Source organism: Sycon ciliatum, chromosome 7 (assembly GCF_964019385.1).
Source record: "Sycon ciliatum chromosome 7, ocSycCili1.1, whole genome shotgun sequence".
NCBI lineage: Eukaryota > Metazoa > Porifera > Calcarea > Leucosolenida > Sycettidae > Sycon > Sycon ciliatum.
In genome coordinates this window covers 1,988,437-1,995,936 of record NC_088649.1, presented here as the reverse complement: position 1 = coordinate 1,995,936, position 7,500 = coordinate 1,988,437, and the positions used below count along the sequence as shown (strand labels likewise).

General features: G+C 47.5%; 1 protein-coding gene and 1 long non-coding RNA gene across 2 annotated transcripts in view; both read left to right on the top strand.

Moving 5' to 3' along the window:
• The window catches only part of LOC135821465 (uncharacterized), a 1,882-nt gene extending 91 nt beyond the window's left edge, over window positions 1–1,791 (top strand). The window contains exons 1-3 of the long non-coding RNA XR_010554363.1: window positions 1–200; window positions 410–524; window positions 1,247–1,791. The exon at window positions 1–200 is cut by the window's left edge and continues 91 nt beyond it. This is a non-coding gene — a long non-coding RNA (uncharacterized LOC135821465). The remainder of the gene's footprint in view (window positions 201–409; window positions 525–1,246) is intronic.
• Window positions 1–7,500, top strand: part of LOC135820706 (uncharacterized) — a 50,579-nt gene that overhangs the window by 5,087 nt on the left and 37,992 nt on the right. The window lies entirely within an intron of this gene.

Sequence of the window (7,500 nt, the reverse complement as noted above, 5' to 3'; positions counted from 1 at the left end):
TGAACGAGTATGAAAGCCAGTATTCTCCTCTGCAATGTACAAGCATTTTCCTGTGCAATGTATGCTGTATATTCTGTTGAATGAGTATGAATTCTCCTGTGCAACGTGCGCTGTAGATTCTGTTGAACGAGTATGAAAGCCGGTTTCGCGAGGACAAGGCCACTGGACATTCTATGCTCATACCGGGTATACAATCTGAGGTATGGTGGTGAATTGCTGTGTGGTACTGCTGCTGCTGCTATTGCTGCTAATAGTGCAGCTATTGCTGCTGCTGCTTCTGCTGTTGCTGATGTTGCTCTCCTCTCCATCCCCACCATCTGCCTGTGGAATATTTGACAGTGGCAACATGTACATGTACATGTAGTAACAGGTATATGTTCATGGTGTTTCTTTCCTTCTGCGTGTGTAGAATCTGCGTGTGTCGCCCGCACCAATACCTGACAACATTGTGGAAATAGTTGCAGTTGAAACAGAGATTGTATGCAAGTCCTCAGCTGCTACTGCATCTCCAAAAAAGACAGCTGGTAAGCTACAATGACAGGGGCGTCACAGGGCGGTTGGGAGTGGCACAACGGGGGTGTCCCCCGGGAGAAAAAACATCGGATTTTTCGGCCAACAGGGCACGTTTTAGCGCTCTACAGCCACAAAGGAGGGTTCTCCTAGCACTTATCAGACAACCCCACTCGTACTCCAGCTCCAAAAATACTTCTCATAGATTTGTTGGTCGTACTTCGTAGGTAGCCAAAGCAAAAAGGAAGCCATTGCCCTCGAAAAATCGCAAAATCCGAAGTACAAGCGTGCTGCTTGCTGCACGTTCTAGCGCCAGCCGCTGTGCAAAAACGTATGTTATTACCACAAGGACGATGATATTGCTTTCACAACAATGACCACAACCTAACTGGGTTATCAGTAGGAGCAGTGACACAGCCTTACTGCTCCAAGTAGGATTTAGAAGAGAGTGCAGGGAGAGCAGACCGGGCCGGTCTAAGCAAGGAAGTAATCGGCATCAGAGGTGAGCACGCAGCATCGCAGATTGTCTCGAATTGCGCATCACACCAGCGGCAAAATTGCTCCTGTGCATGCAAGTGGATTTCCTTGCACTTCTCAGTTTGGGAAATGCTCGATTATGATAATTCTGCGTGCGAGTGCACTAGCCCTGAACATACCTGTAGGTGACCCGTTTGTGGTGTCTCATAGCCTACCTCACGACCTTCTGCTTTCTTTCTGCATCACTTGTATCTTGCAGGTATATCATCTCGTGACGACCACATTGAAGTCTGAATTTGAAGTGCGAAGATGCTTCAGCAACCACATCGTACTTTTCCATTGCTTTCATTGTGCTTCTACTGTGCATGTGTGTAACTTGTGGGGTATACATGTGATGACATTGTATGCTGGCGCACGGTCAGATTTTGTCCATGCGTGTAACGTACACCTGCATGTTATGCATCGAAAAGGATCTGCCACTTGCGATCCTGGGAAAAGTATCACGTTAGCTTTGTCTTGTGTGGGCTGTACCAGATTGCTGTTCACTTTTCTATCTGTTGGATATGTGACTTTCTGCAAGTCTCTGGTGTATGGTGGCCACTTCTTTGCTTGTCACTTTGTATGATATTACATTCTGTATTCGCTGCTTCCATGGCGTGGTCTGCAAACTGCAATCCTTGGGCAAATGTCATGTTTGCTATGTTGTGCTTTGGCCGTCAGCTTGTCTACACGTTGTAGTTGAATTATTTTGTTCCACAACTGACTTCCTGAAGTACGATGGCCACTGCTTTGCATGTCATTTTACATGAAGAATTTCCTGTTTGTGTCGTGTGCATGTGCGTATGTGTGCCGTGTGTATCCGCGTGTTTGTGTATCTGTGTGCGGGGTAAGCGAGGTGGGGAGGGCTGGTATGTATCAGTGTGTTATCGTACTCTCATGCCTACATACAGTACATCGCGCGCGTGTTCATCATGTTTACCTTCGGGGTTGGGGTGGGGAGGGAACGGAAAAAGAACTGAAATTATCCATATAAAAATCGCTCTGTGAGCGGTTCTGAAAAACCTTTACTGGCGCTGCCCCGTCGTAAAAGTAAGAAATTAAAACTGTCCCCCCAAATGTGAACTGATCCACCTAAATCGCGAATGACGGGACCCGAAGGCACCAGTAGCACGAGGTCGGGAGGGCACAGGATCACAGCACATCATACTTTCATAGGGTAACACCATCACTAGTACATGGTATCAGTGGCAGTGTAACTTTGCTAGTCACATAGTTACTTCCATCGGATATCCAACATGGGAGTTCATCGACGACCATGGCCTGTGAACCAGCGTCCCCAGCTGCATCCACAGGTAGGAACCTGATTGATTGATTGATTTTATTTGGATTCGTGAGACCAAACGAGCAGCAGGAGTGCTCAATAACAGGGTAGCGAATGGTTGAGTTGTGCTTTGTGACAATGTAGTGTGTGCGGAGGCCCAATACGATGTAAGGGGATGGGAGGAGAGAAGGCCAGCGGAGAGTCAAACTCAGAAGAGGGAGGAGAGAATAACTGAAGTACACATTTACTGTGCGAATTCAAATAAACCAGACAAACAGCAAAACGAGTACACAGCTCACGAGAATAAAGAGGACTGGAGCACAGAATTGAACTGCTGAAGTCGTACACAGCTGACGAGAACAAAGACAGGAGCACAGAAATGAACGGGAGGCAGTCTACGAAGTGGTGGTACCATCGGTGCATGCACCACGGTACATTATCCGGTACATTATCACATTATCGGCTTTGCAAAGTTCGTGGGTACTGAATACCATGGTATAGCCAACTGTGTAGCAGTCTACAACGACTTACGTGTAGGGAATGGCATCTCGGCGGAATGCTGGGATGTTGCCCATGGCTCGGCGGAATGCTGGGATGTTTTCCCATGGCTCGGCGGAATGCTGGGATGTTGCCCATGGCTCGGCGGAATGCTGGGATGTTGCCCATGGCTCGGCGGAATGCTGGGATGTTGCCCACGGCTCGGCGGAATGCTGGGATGTTGCCCATGGCTCGGCGGAATGCTGGGATGTTGCCCATGGCTCGGCGGAATGCTGGGATGTTGCCCATGGCTCGGCGGAATGCTGGGATGTTGCCCATAGCTCGGCGGAATTCTGGGATGTTACCCATGGCTCGGCGGAATGCTGGGATGTTACCCATGGCTCGGCGGAATGCTGGGATGTTACCCATGGCTCGCACCGTGTCAGGTACAGCTGTATTTGGTTCCATAACAGGCAACCGTGAGATGCCGGTCGGCATTGGCCTGCTCGGCTTCTGGCTATTGGTTGTTGTAGGCCCAGACTGCCCTGAAGGCGAGTTGCTCCGCAGTTGCGAACAAACAGTGCCTGCAGAGCAGGACTGGCATGGTTATGAACGCATCGCCATACCAGCACGAGCAGTTTCTGGCGATATACCTCGTCCATGCGATGCACAGAGCCTCTCCAAGTGATCACTGGCCCTGGTAAATCGTGGTCGTCCGAACACCGCCCTTGCTGCGCGGTTTTGGGCCACCTGCAAGCGGTTTAGCTGGTTGTGGGTCAAGCCGGAGCCATATGCTGACGATCCATATATCAAATCCGGCATGATGACAGATAAGAAGTACTTGCTTCGACTAGCTAGAGTGAGGCAGCGTCGCGCCCGCCACAGACTACCGATCTTCCTAGCAGTGCGTGAGATGCACCGATCAACTTGCGGTTGCCAGGCCATTCGTTCATCGATTAAGACGTCGAGGTATTTCGCGCCGGTGGTGTGCGGAAGGACATCATTTCGACAGCGTACAACCACGTCCGGCTGCTGCCCACTGCTGCTGGTAAAAACCAATACATTGCTCTTCTTTGCATTTAATACAAGACCACGAGCGTCCAGCCGACTTGAGAGGGAGGTAACCACCAAGCTGAGCGCATCAGACACCTCTTGCGCTGTCCGTCTTGCACATGTCAGGGCGATGTCATCCGCAAACTGCAGTGATGATGCCGGCGCAGATTCCGAGGGGATATCTCTGGTGTATGGAGAACAGCATGGGTCCTAGTACAGAGCCCTGCGGCACACCACAAGTGCACCCTCGTGCTACTGCTGGGTTCGGGTCACGTCATTCGTGATTCAGGTGGATCAGTTCACATTTGGGGGTACAATGAGCCACGGTTTTAATTTCTTACTTTTACGACGGGGCAGCGCCAGTAAAGGTTTTTCTTAACCGCTCACGTTCACAGAGCGGTTCAAGTTATATGGATAATGTAAATAATACTAATATGCTACCTGTGGTGTGGTGCAAGCTCAGCACTGAGCTAAATCAAACAATGCTACATACAGCCTACACAGCCTCTAATGGCCCTCTATACAGTGCTGCGATGGCAGAACTTCACATCACTGGCCTTTCTTCGGCCTCCAGCTATGCCTGTCACACCCTTTGTGAATCAAACACCAGTGGCAGGCCACGCGAAAATGAGAATGCGCGCAGCCAAGATTAGGCCATCATCTAATTCATCAATCATCCCGGCGGTCACTCCGCCCGTTCAATATCCAACACCAGTCCCCAAGAAAGAATAAGGCACGAGATTTCAAGTTCAAGGGCAAAGCTAAAGCCAATGAATGGCACTGATTTTTGGAATTGTCGAGCAGAACAAAAATATACATGTATAATCGAAGGCGATCGTGACGGTCAGATTCGACACACACGCGCGTGACACAGTTTGGGTCGCGCTCGAGCGTGTGTCGCGCCTCGCATTTGCTGCAGCTCGAGCGCGCCCATGATGAGTCTCGCGCTTGCGACAGGCTAGCCAAAAGTAATCTTTTTTTACGAATTCTGTGACGTCATGTTTTGGAAGAATGTCCCAACAGTCATTCGCGTATTATTATGAATGGTCCCGGACACCTCAACACCAACAACATGCATCAGATACGTGCAGTCAAATGAGCACGGAGGAGAGAGCAAATCGAAAGAGCAGAGAAATCAGCAGTGAATGAATGAAGTAGTGTTGTTCGAGGGTAGTATTGATCATAACTACATGTTATCACAGTCCGTTGTTCAGATCCAAGCTGTGTACATCAACCCAGTGAATGTTAGAGACGGGACTACATGATGTATTTACCTACTTTTCAGTATGGTGTGTGATGGTTGAGATGTCCGTATTGACTACAGACCTTGTGTGTTGTACAGTGTAAACCTTGATCGATCTCGACCTGGAGTAGGTCCAGTGTGACTACGACCATGAGCAACGTGTGTGTAAACAAAACCAACCTGGACACCAGTATAGCAGCAGTCAACGGAGAACAGGGACTGACTAAGGGATTGCATATCATTCACCATCCACATCACACCATCGCCTGCGGGGACCATGCTGAGAAGTTAGAACGCATTGCACGGAGCTGTCCAAATGTGCCAGACTTTGACATACGCTTGTCATACATCCGTGCTATGTGTCCAAACTAGCCTAATCCATTCTCCCTGGTGATGCCTGCTACTTTGTAGCAATCTATGTGGTGTGTGTTGGCAGGTAGCAGGGTAGTGGAGATGACTTGATGGTGGCACTGCTGCTCTTGCCGTGACTAATGATCCTACATGTACTGTAGATACTGGAAATGTAACAGATGTCTTCCCAGTACAACTCTCCACTATATACACTGGAGAGTAGTGAACACTAAATGTGATGTACACTTGACATCCACAACAAACAGATCATGAGTACAAAGATAGATGCACGAACAACGTTTTTCTTTCTGAAACTGAGTGCCTTGGAAATCATCACATCCTGCGCTTCTGCTGCAAGATTTACAACTGGGTCTATAGAGTTTGTGCAGCATCCTACACACACAAACAGACAGGTCATTGCATAGCTAGGGATAACGGACATAGCTGGTTGGTAATCGTATATTAGCAGCTAGCACTATCAATCACAGAGGTCACTGCATAGTTAGGGGGGATAACTGACATAGCTGGTTGGTATATCATCTAGCGCTATCTGATGTAGCAATCAGCTATGTATGAATGTCAGTCTCAACGAGGTGGCAGGAAAGGTACTGGGTGAACAGTATCGTCTTCAACACGCAAATGACCCGTTACCTACGCCACAGTAGTCTCAGCTTTCACATACATACGCATACTTGTTACTGAGGCAGACAGATGTTGAAAATGTATTCGTAAATCCTACTAGACTTGTACTGCTGGGGACAACTACCAAACAAACATAACCTAAAAAAAAGATAACACTCTTGTAGCGACACGATCAGCATACGTTATTGTTACAGTACTTCTGTGATATTTCCACTTTTGTCACATTGTCTTGAGTAGCAGACAATTCTCGCATATCCTACCAATGTTCTGTGGTGAGGTGTGAATTTTGTAGCTGTTGGTTATTTCTGTTTGTGTAAATCACACCAGTAGGGAATTTCCCCTATATACATGTATAGTCATGTAGTCTTGTAGTCTCTAATTTCACATTTCATTTTCATTCTTTATGATGGTCCTGATGACAGAAACGTTTGATTATTCACTTGAAAACGTTCACCACGATATGATTCGCAATCGTTGAGTGTCAGCCAGAGTTTGCAAAGGCGCTCCATGGTATGCAGTAAAACTTGCCGCTGAGGTAGTTTATAGCTTATGCATAGCTTCGTAGCAGATCACCATCTCATCACGTGATCTCATTACGTAAATATCTGCTAACCCGACCGACAGGAGTGCCTTGTGCCAGCTATAATACTAGTAAGTAGAGGTGACTGGATGGTCGTGTGGAACAGTGCTCTCTCACTTACTTGTATTATATTACTACGTCATCTCTAGGCTCAGTGGAAAGAGAGGAGAATGGGAGGAGAGTGGGTGTTAGCCAACCATGGTGACAAAGATAAGGAGAGTGATAGGGAAGAGTAGCAGCAGCAAAACTCTCAGCAACTCATGTTATTGTCTTTGTGCAATGTGCTGATAAGGACTTTTCAGAACAGTATGGAAGCGATTCAGAAAAGTTAAAACGAGGGTTGTTGCAAAAGCTGAGACACCCAAGATAATTATGGAAGCTCTTTTTAATGACTGACATTCTATACGTTAGTATGACGGTATGTATTGCCAGCATAAACCTACTGTGTGTGATGAACTTTGCATAGCGACGTAGGCGAGGATGAGCGTGTCCTGTCAAGATCTTTCCACTGTCAGTTGTAGGATTGACAGTTTAGCAGATCAGTAGACGACTACACGCACTACTCTTCTGTAGGTTAGTATGCAAGTGAATAGTTTAGCAATGCCGGTGAGCTGTGTAATGATAGAGAATTTCTCTGTCATTCTGCTAGTCTAGTGCATACATGTCAGTATGGGAGACAGTGCTACTGTCCTCACTGCATGACTGTGGCTGATCAGTGATGATGCGTATTCTCATACTGCCTGCCGCTGGAATACTTCAAATCATCAACAGCTCTCATGACAGATCAAAATAATCATCAACAACAGCTGACATGACAGGTCAAATATTCAATAGATATCATAACAG